This window comes from Saccoglossus kowalevskii, chromosome 8, assembly GCF_978046115.1.
Source record: "Saccoglossus kowalevskii chromosome 8, keSacKowa6.1, whole genome shotgun sequence".
NCBI lineage: Eukaryota > Metazoa > Hemichordata > Enteropneusta > Harrimaniidae > Saccoglossus > Saccoglossus kowalevskii.
Window position 1 is genome coordinate 2,257,032 of NC_140648.1, and position 17,265 is coordinate 2,274,296.

Below are 17,265 nucleotides of genomic sequence, written 5' to 3' on the forward strand. Positions count from 1 at the left end.
GACCACTGCTTTACTGCGTATGTTTTTTTCAGCACACCAGCTACACAAGTTTGCGTATGATTTACACATGGCAATATTCTTAGCATTGCAGACAAACAGACAAATCGAATGATCGACAGAAAGATTGAGTAAACTATAAGTTGCCTTTCATCAATGATAGCAAATGCAAGTAACTTTATGGTTGGCATACATAGCTGTTTACTGTCAATTGCCTGAATAGAACACTGAAACGTCGTTTGTATCGAGACATATTAGGTTAGCTCAAGTGTGTGGTGAATAAGGGCGAGTCACGTTATTATGTTACTATCAGATTTTGTTTGTTTTTTGGAAAAGTGAAATGAGTATCGAATTAGAATTAAATTTCGGAAATCCGTAGAAAAATGTTAATATAGCTGATGGTTACTTTTAGAGGTGAAGTGACATCAGTGCGCACCGCAGGTGAGACAATCACTATCTATGTAACAGTTATTGTATCATCGATACTTCTCTTTGCGTAATGTAACAATTGTTGATGAACGTACATCGTGATATTGATCTTGTCGTTTTCTTTTTCGGTGTGCAAATCCTCGTTATATCAGTTACCCGATATAGTATTCTATGCACGTGCAAAAAACACATAAATATTTGAGAGTTTTACGAGTAATGATGCTTTGCTCAATAACTAAGCAATATGGCCGTAGGTAGGTAGGTTATTTGTTGCTATGAAATGATTGTCCTCGTGTAAACGTCAATTTATATTAATACTGATGGCACTCTAGTGATAATTATTACCTTATTGCTACGTCCTTAACATTCAAAGTAACAACCAATGGGAGGAGTTATATACAATTATAGCTTGTACATTATACATTAAATTATCATCTGCCCTTTTAAGTCACATAAAAGTACATTCCAATGTTTGTTATCTCAATACCCCCCCCCTGTGAAATACTACACATAGTTTATACATAAACAAAATCAGGTGTTAAAAACCGTAGCATGAAATAGTAACGCATTAAAATCGACAAAAGCAAATGTATTACTGTAGTACAAATACAAAATCACTGACATACAATATATAGATATCAAATGTTGGAAGGCGTCTAACGCAATATTATAATAATTATAGTAATCATGTGACTTTAAGCAGTATACAGTACTCACAATTATATCATACACTCTTATGTTCTTGTTCTTGTTTCCAAGGAAAATTTCAAAATACGTGCATGAAAGAAAAGCTTAAAGGGTAAAGGAATGCTATTCCGTGACAAGAGTTTATTTGCTGAATGCAGGAAACAATTCAGTTGTACTATTCTGGTTAGATAATTATTTTTCATCTCATTGAACAGATTAGGTTACCATGTTACAGTTCTCAACATTGGCGTTTCAATTTAATGTAGTCACAGTATGGATTGTTTGCATTAAAACAGCAAACATGTTCTTGATAATTATCTGTAGTAAATATGTTAGAAAGTGCTCACAGTATTTGAAGACATTCTACTCAACCATGAGAAGGCACATATTTTATAATGTTTTGTATAGCTATGTCGACAAAGATATGACAAACAACAAAATTATGTTTATTGGAATTGGAAATGACATCATTCATCACATTGCTACATGTGTGATATGTCGCTCATTACAATATGCCACATTCCAGTCGTATGTTTGGTAAATAACGTGATTATAATTGTCTGCTCAATGTAGTGTCAATGTATTAATTAATAACAAATAAAAGTATGAGGTATGTGGAATCGTGGAATGTGCACCTTTTCTTGAATGTCAAATAACTAAATGCTGTTATTCATCAAGGGGAAAATAAAATAAATTTGTGTGCGTGTCCTTGAATAAACTGTACTTTAACAAATGGCGATGTGAAATTAATATATATGGTTGTAATTATACAAGATTGATCTATGATACGTTTTTGCACATAATACCAATATAATTTAAAATGTCTTTTATAATTCCTACCACGTATCAACTATTTGATGTACCACCTATTCTTTGGACAGGTAATTAGTTAAACGTGATTAATCGAGAAATCTTGATTGCTTGTATGTGCAGAAGACGTTTTTTAATAAACGGTCGAATTTAGGAATAATAATATTGATCCCATAATCCAATAATGCATGACTCTGGCAAAGTTATTTAACATACGTTATGGGGAATATGTATTCTGAATTCCCAACACGTATACCACAATACAATTCGTATTGCAGTATACTGCAGTTTATTTGGCAAACCACAATTTTTAGTTATTTGACATCTCCATTACGATGAAAAATCACATTGCGTGTCACTAAAACCAGTGCCACATGCTGCAGACTAATGAAATAATCTCATATCAATTCAAATGCTGGTAATGTCATATTCTAATTACTCAACGTCTGCTTTCAATTGTACGCACAATGGATTAATTTTAAAATTATAGTTAGCTTTGCAAAATCGACGCCAGAGGTACTTTGATGATTAAAATTGATAGTAGTAAATATTGAACAATGACATCTTATGACAGATACTGTTGCATAATACCGTGATATGTTGCCATTTCCAATTCCATATATATTAATATTGAACTATCACCATCATTTCTTCATCTGTGTTTCGATTCAGACGTTGTGTATTGTGTAACACAGTGCATTAGCTCTTGTAAAGCACTACGTCATGTGTTGCCTCAATTATTATAATATGCAATGTTTATTTTGTACATTTTATGATTGCTGATATAGAATACAATGAACAACTTATACAACTGTTTGAATGTAGTCACTCTTCATATTACTGTAGCGTATGGCAGACTGTGAAGTGCTACTTCATGTTAGTATTTCTTTAAAAGATCATACAGGCTATTGTCAAATTTAAACAACATTTACTCACATTGTAACAATCATGCTGTAATCGAACAATTAAACCTGATTATGAAAGGGCTTTGGCAATTAAAATTGTATAAGTTGGTATATCATAATATACAAAATTTTAGTTATCTAATCAATAAATTTTAAATTCTGACACATTTTATTAATACAAGACCGAACAGTTATTCATTCGTGAGTTAATTGCTGAAACATGATTAAACACTAACATATTGTGTTTAAACTGAAAAAAGAAGAACAATATTACAAACAATGATGTTTACTTATGATGAACAACCTACGAACAATTCATTTCTTTCTCCACCCATGTCTTATTGGCTTTCAAGCATTCATAGATCTGCGGCTTACAAGTATGAAATGCTTCTTTGATGAGAAACGTTTCGTGGCAGAGACCCATTACTTCCTCAGAAAGCAAACTGATATCTCATTTGACCTTCAAGGTGATGAGATACTAGATGACAAGGATGCGATAATATTGAACGTGTCATTATTATTGTGTAGTTAAGTTGTTACTGTTGCATCATTTAAGTCATTGTACAACCTTATCAAATTAAACACACTCTGACGAGTCGCTGTCACGGTAAAAAAAACTATCGCACCAACTGGAGTCCTAATGTCTATACAATAATAGACATGGCAACCATATGTCACGTTCTTTACCTTTCTGCCTTAGGGGGTCACGTTCTTTACTTCCCTGCCTTAGGGTGTCTGCATCACTAGTATAGGATTATCCATGATATATCTGCGCCGTAACACTGTCTCCATTTATTATAGGTGGATTTTGCGAAGCGGCGTATTAACAACTACAATTTGAGTTCGGCAATTCAATTTAATATTGAAATGCTAGTGTGGGAATACGTGAGCAGATCAGAACAGCATTTTATGGTAAATGTACATCTGTGAGTACATTATTTGCTTTTAAAGTGAGCAACAAGGGTACTAATACATCTTCTAGAGGTAGGTGAATACTTGTCCTGAATGCCGCTATGTTTAATATGCAGTATAATACTTTACAGGTAAACGAACACACATATATGAAAAACAGGATTCTAACTTGCGATCACTTCAAAGCGCCTCACCACATCAGCCAGACGCGCTACCAACCACGCCGAAATGGCTGGCAATGAACATATCCAACAGTTAAGGTAGAATGCTGCACAAAAAGAAATACTATTGTTATTTTCTTTATTTTTACATATTTAATATATTTCATTTTACAAGAATGAAGAAAATTTGATATTTGATTGCCGTGCTCAGTTCAAAGCAAATCGATAAAATCAATAAAATAGTGGGAAAATAGCATGTTTTGTCTGTTTTATCATTCTTTCCTATGGTAAGAATATATCACATTATGGACGGTCACATAAAAACAAATATATAGAGAGACTTACAAGGAACTTATGATGTCTAAAGGTACCTATACAATTGTTAACGATGTTTTCATTGCAGTCTATGGAAATCACTGCTAAAATACAGTTTTGTACATAATATTGTACTGTTTTTCTCAAAAAAGAGATTGACAGTGAACCAAAAAGGCTCGCGTATTGTTGACTAATACTAAATCGAATAGTTGTAGACAGATTTTGACACGAAATATTGTCAATCATGAGAACTTGTGTCGTAATGAATGCTATCAAACCAATGTCATTTATTGTATTTTTCAGTAAGGAATATTTGTTATAGGCACTACAAACGTCACTACCCATAAATAAAGGATAAATTGCATTTTAATAATTTGTGCTATTCTGCAACCGACTCAATGCATTTTTTATTACTATCCGTATTGTATAAAATTGAGAACGGTGATATTTCTATTCTAAAAATAACTACACCAATTCACTTTTATAACATCAGGCACACACACATAACTTATTGTGAGTTAGTGTTTAATCAATCGCAAAGGCGAAACGTAAGGTTTGTATTATAATTCATAAAAGATTTCTCTCATCTGTATTCTAGTTGGTAAGCCACCTTTCATACTTATTCGCATGTGTCATTAAATATGAATTATGTGACATTGTTGATGTGACCATTAAAACGCTTATTGGATTAGCCCGAGACTTCTAAATAAAGACAGTCTAATTTAACTGAACTTATTTAGTAAATTGTATTTCTCGAAATTATCTATACTGTCTTTTTGTTTGTTTTTGTGTTTTTTTGTTTGTTTTTTTTGTTGTTTTTTGGTTTGAAGTCAATACATAGCTTAATATATACTTAATACACAACGCGGCGAATAGGAATTGATTTGACAACACTATCTTTCGTATTAGGTTATTATTACATTACAGACATACTTTATTGAGTGGATATCAAAAATGATTAAATAAATATTGGTGCAGATCAATCTTGCAAAAAGCGCTCTCCGATTCAATCCCTGTGAAACGATGTTTTGAAATTAACCACAATAAAGTGACCTAAAAAGGTTCTTGTTATTCCCTTAAGCAATTCAGTGAGTATTTGGATTTCAGTTTTTTTAATAATGTTATTAAAACCAAGTATGATATTTGTGTACAGTACAGTAGAATTTAATTTCCTTGTGACTCATATCTAAATACAGTGGGTGTACTGTTACATATTAAGCAGGATGTTCATTGACATAAATATTTGATTATATACTTAGGATACATGTATTTTTATGTCTTCATTAATTGAACATGTATTATGTTTGTCTACTGTCTACTGGAATTGTGTTTTAAGAAATTTGAATTTGTGTGTGTGTATGTTTCTTCTTACCCCTCCCCGCAGAATGTTTAGATTAACAAAAGTATAACAATGAGACAATAACCCATGATAGATCTGTATCAGGAAAATTCATAGGTCAATGACACAACACAAGTGACTGATTGACACATATCGACAAATCAAAAACCACAAGAACAAAACAACTGATGAATACACTACACTGCATGGCCAAATCAGTAAGAAAAATATATATGGTATATATAAAGTGATTTTACGGATGGGTACTGCTCTATATTCACCATGTAGTCATAATCAAAGAGAGATGAAATATGTCAGTAATACTAATAAATAATAATAATTAGATGTTCTGAGAATTGCAGTTTAGGAAGGAATACGATGTTTTAGAAGGAATACGAGTCAACAATATAACGAACTATTACTCAAAAGCCACTACACAACACAGAATATATGCGGGAAAATAATGACATTTTTTGAATAAAGAATTCTCTGCTTGTATACAGAGGTACGCATTTGACTATGTAGTCACATGACAGACTAAATGCTATACCCTGTCAAAATTACTCAATCCACGATTTCCAGAAAACATTACAATATTTCTGACTAAAATTTGCGGGATGCGAAAGTCTTACTATGTAAATAAAAAAAACTGAATACGTGATTATTCTGCAGAGTGGACCTTGATTCATTGCTGAAGACTGTGAAAAACACTGTTGACGTGACCAATGATGGCGTTTTTGAAGGCTAAACTATGTGCTCGATGGTGTGAGAGAAAGACTTGTCAAAGAGATTTGTATATACATCTAATATTTATCGCCCTCAGATAATTCTACTGAATTTGGACACTCACTTTGCTATGAGTTGCTGTTCTGAGAGTGCCATGTAGGGCATTTGAAATAATCTTACCATATCAGGCCAGTCAATAGCAGTATTAGATTGCCAATAACACTATGTCAGCAGACGTGTACAATGCTTCTTATGATCAAGCAATTCGAGATGAAATGCTTGAAGAGGTTCCTGTCTCTTTCAATAGCGTTGGATACATTGAAAGGAAACTTACTGAACCATTCAAACAAGACTACAGTATTACAACAACAACATCTTAGTATTACTATAAACAATGTTACTTATCTAGTCAGGTCAGGAAGAAATTCAGTAAAGTCAAAATTGCAGCTTCAACGGCTTCAATAAATAAAATATTTTACAATTATCTGTAATCAAGAAAGACGCAACATACAGGTGACGATATTTTATTTTTACCAAATACTTGACAATGTATCATCTGACAAATCTACTAATTCGGATGAGATTATTGAATTCATTAGCTAGAACATGACGTTGTTAACATTAACAACACACATTATCAATGATTTGTGACTATGACTACGTTTTAAAGATTATTACTCTTTGATAATGGTGACATTGACATTGATAGATTTATATGTTATATCACTATTTATGGAGGTAGTCTCGAACCATCAAAATTAGTACACAAAACATTAACATATACTTCGTATTACAGGATCCTAAGTTGATGCAAAGGTCCACTAATGTGGCGCGTGTCCCTCGCAACCGCTTTAAACCCTACACAGCGTATTACAGTTGCATAACACTAGCGTTTTTAACAAATCTATTATTCATGATTGATTTATGCACTGTCACGTGAGACAATTCCATCTTATATCTATCTGCATTCACACAGTGTGTGTGACAACTGTGTACGTACACGCTACTGTTTTAGCTTTACTGTGAAACAATGTTCTAGCAGGCGGTGACTATATTGAAAGTGGTGAATGTTATAATTCAACCATTGAAATTAAACTATTTAAACAAAGCAAAACAATCGGTAGACCTATTGGTATCGTATGGTGCCATCAAATATTATTCTCGGTGTTACAATGGCGTGTTTAAAAGAAAAAAAAAACTTTAAGAAAAAAAAACGGATATTATCAGAACAATAAAAAACAAAAAAATTGCTTTTTTAGTCACTTATTATTATTATTTCCAGCTTATTTTCATCACCAGCCCTCAATTTCAGATATGGCATAGTATCTCCGCCATATGAATCGACGATAAAATGGTTTATGATACTGACAAAATAACGACTAAACACAAAAATACAACCAGTATTTGGTGATTGCCCGGGGATATGCATTATTGCAATATGAATGTAAATGACCGTGCGAAAAAAAGAATCACATTCCACGCTCAAGCTATAAGTGGTCCTAGGTTCTGACAACTGTTTATTGTGGAAAAGGAAATTGGTATATTTTGCTTACGCTAAAATTGTAATTAATTGCCTACGTATTGTGCCATAATCAGTAACTACTTCTCAATATTACCCGTTATGTCTGTGTGAAACTATAGCATTTCTGTGTGAAAATACAGGACCACTGTTAAATAATGTTGTAATGAGTTCGGGACAATAATTGAAACGCAATTACTAGAAGTGTACCACATGTAGCCCACAGATAACACGTGATTGGTTATACTATTGAAAGATTAAAGATACAGCAAGTCTCTTAAAAAAGAATAGAAACGAGCAAGTGCATCGTGCTCCTAATAAACAGCTGTCAACGCTCTAAAATACAATCTTGGAACGCCTCTGTTAACGCGTCCATAGCATCTTACTATTTACATCTTACTTTCGCCAATCTCGATAACAGGCTTTTACTGAGAGGTGGGAAGAGCCAATGAAATAACAGGGAAACTAATCAGGATAGCGTGTACAATATAAACTGTACTGATTCGAAAGGGCTACGAACCGGCAAGACCTACATACATATTCTTGAACATCCACGGATTCAATTGTTTTCTGTTTAGTGTTTGTCTGCGTCTGCTTATTTGTAAAGAAACGAATGGTCTATTGTGGTCAGTCGCATTCAAATGTAGCATATAGTATAGATTCAGGTGCACCTTCTGTGGTGTGAAATTGCACGATCATGACAAATACTGAAGTACATCTGGCCCATAGGACGAGCGTATTGAATATAACCATTACTTAGATTAGTCTCCATTGAGCACCTTACCAATGTTAGAAGTAATTGTTTTGGTTTGTTTTGTTTAAAATTAAAACTCGTCGTCGCATGGGAGTAGAAGCAAATCAATTGTGAAATATTTGTAAAATGTTTCAATTCACCCCTTACTTTGCTGCTTCTTCCCTGACAAATTTATCATCAAATAAGCAAGTAGTTAAATAATTTAACACAAAGAGTTGACTTAACAATATAAATGAGATGGTTCTGAAAATAATACACCATAAATCTTACAGATTTGGGAATGCACTCCACCCAAACGATCTGTCTAAATTAGAATCAGGCCTGGACAACTCGAAATCGTCAACAATGAGCCGGAAACAAGTTTTTCTAGTCAAGGCTGAACACAAACTGACTCAAAAGCACTTGGCTGTAAACGACGTTGATTGCCACCTGTGCAACTTATCTCAGCTAATAGCGGAGCGCTAGTACTTAACCTGGAATATGAATATTGATTAGGTATAATGTTATTTCTATTATACACAATAACGTTAACACTGTGCCTACTAGAACGTGGCAACAGTTATTAAATAATAGTGTCAGTTCCTCGACAAATATTCTTCTATCTGTGTACGTTATGTCATTTCATAAAATAATAGGTTTAGATGAAATACACTGTGTTGGGCATTCTCATTCATTGAATCAAATGATATCGTGTCGTCGTCAATCGAAAAGGAAACTGTTTACAAGAATAGGCTGCTTTACAGAGCGCATATACAATATATGAAATATACTTACCCAATAGTATGTACATAACTGTCGCAATGATGCACTTTATTGTGCAAAGCCAATGAAAAAAGTGAAACTAAATGATAAATATATATACATATAGTGTGATATTACTAAATAAATACATGTTAATCAAATCAACACTAGTGACCCTCCTACCTAAGCAAATATACAATAATATTCTTTCATACGAAGGTGAGCCGAAAGGTCATTAGCTTATTTTATGTAGGTTGACACAATTAGTGAACACAACGCACTTATCATCTAACTGTTCCTTCGTCCCAGTCATCCTGGCTAGACACTCGGGAAATTAATAACGTCGTTGTCAAATAGAGATGAGAATATGCAACATTGTTAAACGATGTCACTACATCCGTCGTTGTTCGCCTAAACGTACAATGCTAAGATTTTCCTAATAATCAACTAAGTACTGTTTCAGTATCTAAAACATGTATACAACCATACATTAGCAAGTTCACCAATTTTTCCTGTCAATATTAAACCAAAATTAGCTTCATTTACGCAGCTAGACTTTATGTCGAATTACTGTATATGGATGGCTGAACCGAATTACGATAATATAGTTGATCTAATCAGTGTATCACAGGAATGGCAGTAACGGGCAAGGATATTAATCATTATAATGGCTGGTGTGTACATTAATACATATTGATATAGCTTCCTGTAGACGTCTCACAACGTATCTTGACAATTTCAGGTAATTTTCAAATAACGATTTTCACGTGTTACTAGCGTCATAGAATAGTGTGTTGGGGCCTTAGTGTACTGAATGTATGTATATACTAAATTTGGTTGGTTTATGACACACTCGGTTAGGTAAAAGATGATCCACGAATAATTACATAATTAGGTAATTATTCATGTATTGTAGTGTGTTTGATTAGTAAACAATGACGTCAAAGGGAACTGTTCATAATAATATTCTGAAAATAAAATGCCGCGTGTATATTTTCAAGCCAGTAAAACCAATGTGCAATCAAATATGTATATAGGATTATAATTATCTACGCATTTGTGGAACACGACTGTATTTAATATATACTGTGTATAATCATGAGTTATCGCGCTTTGTTTTGTTTCACAAATACAGGGTCATGTGTTACTATAAAACACACTTTGTCTCTTTTGTAAATACAAGTTTATGGAATACTAGAGAACACTTTATGTTTTGTTACACTGTTGCAAGATCGAGTGTTGCTAAAGAAAACGCTTTATTTTGTTTCAACATTAATTATCTGAGTATTGTATAAAATGGTGTTTATTTAAAGAATGTAAGGAATAAGGTGCTTGACCACCCTGTATATTGTAAATGATGTGCTTATTGTTTTATTCGCAGGCATTCTTTGTTTAACGATGTGTGGAGCGTCCTGACCATATTTGGCTTTATGTATGTGGTTGTCTGTGACGTTAAATATTCCGCTTATGTATGTATATGTAATTGTTGTAGTTCTGCGTTAATTACACGAATATTGGTGTGGTGTAGTGAGGTGTGCGTCTACTTACATTGACGAGGCGGTTTGCCGTTGTCGCCAATTCGAATCTCGTATATTCCTGTTAAGTTTAGTATATACTGTATGTTTTTTGTGTACTTTTTCCCTAAATAATATTGATGATAATCATGGTCACACCGAAAATTGTAAAGTTATTATACTCGGTTGGTTGGTTGGTTGGTCTACTCCCACTCCCCATTCCACAGCTTAGCTCTACGTCGTGCATATGATCGGCTGTTTTTGCGTGCAACATGTTCTTCCATTAGCGAACAGCCTTGCCTTAACATTCATGATGTAGTGTAAACAACCCGTTTCTCACAGGAATGGTGTTTGGTGCAGGATGTACGTGCGTTTCGATTGGTAACATTTTGTCTGCAAATATACAAAAGTAATGTTATCATCAAAACTATACATGAATATGAAGTCTGACAGCAAAACGTAAAGCTAGACTGTCTGTCAAACGTATATATAATATGTAGTATGTCAGTAAATCATTAAGGTGTTTTACCTTATTTACTTATGATAGCGCTTGATTTGTACACCTTATAGTATCAACAAATTCAAGACAATAAATGCATATATTTATAAATTTTCGTTCTTTGGTCGGCTAGTTGTTTGATTTAAATAAGATTTGTAATTTGATATGCTTTTCGTGACTTGAACACTGGGGAATATGCAGACAGAAAGGAATCATGTGAGTAGCAATTACATATCGCTGTATAGAAATATGACTTTACACCCGCATGCCATCGATATCACCTGGTTCAGCATTTACATTGCATGACCTTTCCTTGCCAGACTTCTTGAATTGAGAAATAGAAATCTCATTTCATTCCATGAATTGAATTATCGTGTAGCATTTCTTGTAACTATATTAAGTTATACGATTAGTGTCATACTCGGCTTACATTTTATATGCCTAACAATATTATAAATATGTTATCAGATTTGTTCGCGATTTCATCTGAACATTTTCAGGAAATTATTTATAGGCGACTAAATTGTTCTAGTGAAAACTTTTATTGAGCGTGTAAATATACGAATACACGGGTAGTTATTAAGATAGACAAATGTATTTGGTCAGTAGTTGTAAGTGACAGCTAAACCTTTATGTTGTAACGTATTGTTTAATTTGTAAATGGACTTTGTGACACATAACACACATTTCACTGTCACTGACATTTCACTATAAATGACGTTTTCACGCATCCACAAAATAATGCTCTTGATTGATCTACTTGATTTCCGTATGAAAAAGCTGTACAGGTGGTACTTTTAAATTACAAGATATGTAAATCATATCTACAATTCGGCGACTGACACAATTATCCTTGACATTGGCTGAATATCTTCAATAACATCAATGGCATCCAGAATAGCGCCAATTCCTTGGTTAGTCTTCTCATGTATCCCAGTTTGATCTAATGACAATGGAGTCGACTGCAGTTGGTTAGTACAGTACATATCAGTCCTGCGTTCTGAAGGACTCCTATGCGACATGTACATTGCTGTTTAGACATATTATCTATTTAATATTTATTTCTATATTTCTGATATTTTAAATTGTAATGACATAGATTTGTCTGTCGGTAAAACTGTTCGTACGGTTACTAATAAATAATGCCGACTGCGTACCACTGTAGGCGGATGCAATGGCGATTTGTGCATATCAGACATGTGGAAACAGCATTATTCATTATTTCTCAACTGTATAAAAGGCTGTGCACAGAAAGATAGCATGATGACATATTACACGACATTAAATTTGTCAATGAAATGAAACTCACGCCAAAGGAAATCGTGCAGGCGGTGAACAGGTTAGAGAAAGGTAAAGCCATGGGGATGGACAATCTGGTCGCTAAACACGTGATATAAGCCAATTTAAGCCTTTACGCAATTCTTATCATGTGTTTTACTGCATTCCCTGCCTGACGAATGCACTTTTTTGTTCCTATCGTCAAAGACCAATCCAAAGATGTGTCGTTAAAAGTAAATTATAAACCAGTGGCAATTGAGTCCGTTTTATCAAGTTTCGCAATCGAGTTTGCTTACGCGCCTTGCGAAGTATATTCATACCAGTGACTATCAATTGGGCATCAAGAGCAGGCACTCGACAGATATGTGTATTTTTGTACCAAAGAAAATTATAGAATTTTATAAATGCCACCAGTCGTCGCTATTCACTTGTTTCGTGGACTCGTCTAAAGCGTTCGATCGGGTGAATCACTGGACAGTAAGTTTATAAGGTGTTCCATTGTTTATAGTGCGTTGTTTAATGGTTAGCTACAGCAGCCACTTTTTCTGTGTACGCTGGACTACAAATCATTTACATTACGGCGATGACTTGATATTAATGTCTCCGTCCGTGAAGGCGCTATTTGAAAAGTATGGTACATGCCATGATAGTATATATCATTCACCCTTGGATATATGGTGTCTGCATATAGAGATGATGCGCGGACGACTCAGGTCAATTTATGCAAGGGCAAATCTTATTTTGAGGAATTTTGGGAAGTGTTTAGAATTTGTGAATTGTACTCTTTTCCGCTTAAATGTATGGAGCAATTATTGTTAAACAGTTGCGTGCTCTGCATGTACCATACAACAATGGACATCGCTTGATTCTTAACTTGCAGAGGTCGAGCACTACAAGTGGTGATTGCGTCAAATACAAAATATTTTAAATTTTTCAACACTTCGTACAATTATAAACAGCGTTTATTTCAGAGTGACAATAGTATAATTGATAAATGTATAAACAAAAAGGTCAAATTTTTAGCGTAACTATAGACACATTCTTCATAAATAATGTAATTTCTAATGCAATTCTCTATAATAATAATAATAATAATAATAATAATAATAATAATAATAATAATAATAATAACAATAACAATAATAATAATAGCATGTTTTTATTATTATTTTAGCTCCTTGATCACGTGGTTAAAAGAATGATAATGGGTTCACATTCAAAGCGCTATCAACTCATATCAACTGTGTTATTATATGCTTTAATACAGGCTAGATAAATATTTGCGCCCTTAATTTTGAGTCGCTTTGCTGCTTTGCTTAATTGTTTTGTTTTTTTCGTAAAACCATTTCGTGTTAATCCAAACTGAACGCAGTTAACCTTGAGTGGTTTTGCACGTATTCGCATTTGCAATTCACTGCGCATACTCGACTGAGGTTGCTTATTACTTGTTGAATAAAGTCTCCCGGCTTACACGATAAAAAATAAATCTTCTTTAAATGAAGTCATTCAGAAGTATCCCGCTCTGTTGAATATGGTAAACAACCACAGCGTTTAAATGCTTAATCTTTCATTACGCCAGAGTTCCCAACCTCTGTAAGTAACTCGTCTAAATTCTATCCTAATGTACGTACTTCATAACAGTTAGGAAAGGATTTGAGAATATTCACATTGAAGTTGAAATATGACGAAAGTAATAATTATGATTAAATCCAAGAATACAGTTCTCCACAAATAATTTGAAGCAGATGCCATAATATATACACAGATGACATAAATATACATTTAGTACGACTTACATAATTACTATATATATAGTCACATAATCTGTTCTGTCAGTGTTGCCCCACACAATACAATTGTTTTGTTGATTTCTAACTGATTTAGCATTTATCCATAGGCTTTTAGTGTGTATTGATTGACAGTGTTCGTTAACGAATGTTCCACGCTTTCTTTTATTTATATCTCGTTTGAAATTACCAATATGAGACGGGTTATGAATTACCTACCTACGCAGTGGCAATGCCATTACATATGTTCCAATTATTCAAAAATTATTTTCAATTTAAAACAGCATCCAACGCGAATGACACGTGTGAAATTTTCCGCTGCAGACACTTTCAGAAAATGTATAGCAAAAACTCGCAATCAACATTTATGTAATAAGGCTATATTTCCCTACAAATATAAATATATATTAAAATATGACTGATTAGGGGATTCTTTTTATAAATGTTGATTAGCGGCAATCCTAGAATATTAAGTGTGCTTATACAATACAACCGTTAAGGCGTACACTACTCGGTGACATAACTAACTCCATCGATTGCCCGCTCATTTACATTTTGTTTCATTGCAGAACTCTTATATGGATCGTTCGAAATCTATCTTATTCTAATAAACGTAACTAATAACATCCATGGAAGTGAATACGGAAGACGACGAAATGCTAATCTTATCAGACGAGTCGCAAGAGACAGAGAGACGGCGACGAAGGAGAAGGAGAAGGCACAGAAAAAAACATCGAGGATATTCAACAAAACTGACGTCATTTGAACTTAAGATTATGTATGGTGTGATGTGTCTCATTTTAGCAGCATCTTCGTTTTTGCCAGCTTTTATATTCCTCGGTGTTGGGTCGGCAATGTCGCCAGTTCACGTACATGGTATCAACGTGTTTATAGTGGTTGGCAGTGTTTTCCTCTCAATAGGGTGTCTCAGTGGTTGGACAGGCGCCTTTCTCTGCTGGCGTGCACGTAAAAAATCCAGGAGACCGGGGGGATGTGTTTGTGAGAGAAACAGTACGATATGCCAGTGTAGAGCTTCATATGAACCCATTGCAAAGGTTTAAACTAGACTTTTCATTGAAAACAACTTATAATGTATACACATTATAATATCTCATATTAAACACATTATAATATCTCATATTGGACACATTATAATATCTCATATTAGATGAGACATTTCCCAATATAATCCAATGGTGTATTTCATTTGAACTAATGGAATGGACACAGCTGTAACGTGGATCACAATATTGTTATCATTTAGATACGCTTACGTACAGAAAGAAGTCATTTCATGAAATAACTGTATGTCTATATATGACATTCTTCTTGTGTATGTGTAACACTAGCACAATTGTTTAACATATCCATAGTTATGTAGCTGAACATATCCAATGATAAGCTATGTTCTGTTATACATTCCAAATGGCGCATAGAGTTAACACGTGGTGGCGCACTTACGTTTGTGCTATGTGTACAATTTTACGAGAACTGAAATACAACAAAACCAATAATCGATGAAAATATCGATATCTTAATTCTCAAAGTTGTATTAACATATACATTTATTCTATGTACATGATATCATAACATATACGTATAATAACATTTATTTAATCTCTGTTAAATATTATTCAATCCAAAAAAATCACTTATAAAATTTTACGCAGACAATTATATGTCATATTATAATATGTCATACTATTCGCTGCCAGTCGTCAGTTTTTATTCACACATAAAGTGAAATCACCGAACTGAAGTATGGATGGAATATTACATTACATTATTGTGATTTTTCGAGATGATGAATGCAGAAAATTTAACGTTCAAACGATGTGAAAGTACCATGTATTCGTGATATAACAAACACGTAATTAACATTCATAATATGACGGCTGTATTATTTTGTCCAAAAGAGTACTGCTTTCCAATATTTGCGTTGGTTTTTTAATGTTAACTACTAATGACCACATGACAATTTGATTTAGTTTTGAATAACTAAATATAATCAACATAGGTTTGAATTATTGATATTGCTCCGCCATGTTTTACTGTTATATATACTGTATGCGATTCATATTTAGAGGCCATATTGAAAAAATAACGAGATGTCAGTATTTCAAAACAGTTTGTATAAATTTTACGTCTATATGCCAGTCTGAACAAGTTAATTGTGAGAGGAAAATAAAATCGTGATCTAGTAATATGATTTTTAACACGAATGGCTACCTCGCATATCATCCCACCTCGGTGTTTGAAGTTTTATATTGTAATTATAACATTATAGAAGCATACTACCAGTTTACAAGAAATGTTTTATATACGAATATATTAAGTGTAAAATTTAGGGCAAAAAAGCAATGAATAAACTACTGATTTTCACGCGATGTCACATGACTATGCTTGCCTATTCAGCAATTTTCGGGCACAACAAAGCGATATGATAGTTATATCTGTGTATTGTACACTTGTGTGTATGTAGGTTCGTATAGGTAAATACTGTCTTTACATTTTAAAGTTGACCAAAAAGTCACATATAGGTTGATTACTGCTGCCTTTCAACCAATCGCTCTTGGGAAAAATCTATGTTCATTTTAGAACGACTACTTTACCTCACGATAAAGATACCTATTAGTTTCTAGGTTATATGGGTTTAGTTTATATGCTACAGAACGTAGTTCTAGTACCGTGTACTCAAAACAGCCTATTTATCTTTATACAAAGCATGCATGCTTCTATACAGACACATTCTACAGATCATGCGTACGTACAATAGCTGATTCAGTACTACGAAGCCGTTACACCAGTTTAGTAGCCTATGTGTTGAGTTTAAAAGTAATTAATATAAATGCCCATTTCGCTGCAACTATTCGTATACACATACTCGCTTAC

At 33.6% G+C, this 17,265-nt stretch overlaps 1 long non-coding RNA gene across 1 annotated transcript in view; it reads left to right on the forward strand.

Annotated features, from left to right (window-relative positions):
- Positions 1-16,760, forward strand: part of LOC146739218 (uncharacterized) — a 52,183-nt gene extending 35,423 nt beyond the window's left edge. Inside the window, exons 2-3 of the long non-coding RNA XR_014930132.1 lie at positions 3,630-3,812; positions 14,943-16,760. This is a non-coding gene — a long non-coding RNA (uncharacterized LOC146739218). The remainder of the gene's footprint in view (positions 1-3,629; positions 3,813-14,942) is intronic.
- Positions 16,761-17,265: the final 505 nt, after the last annotated feature.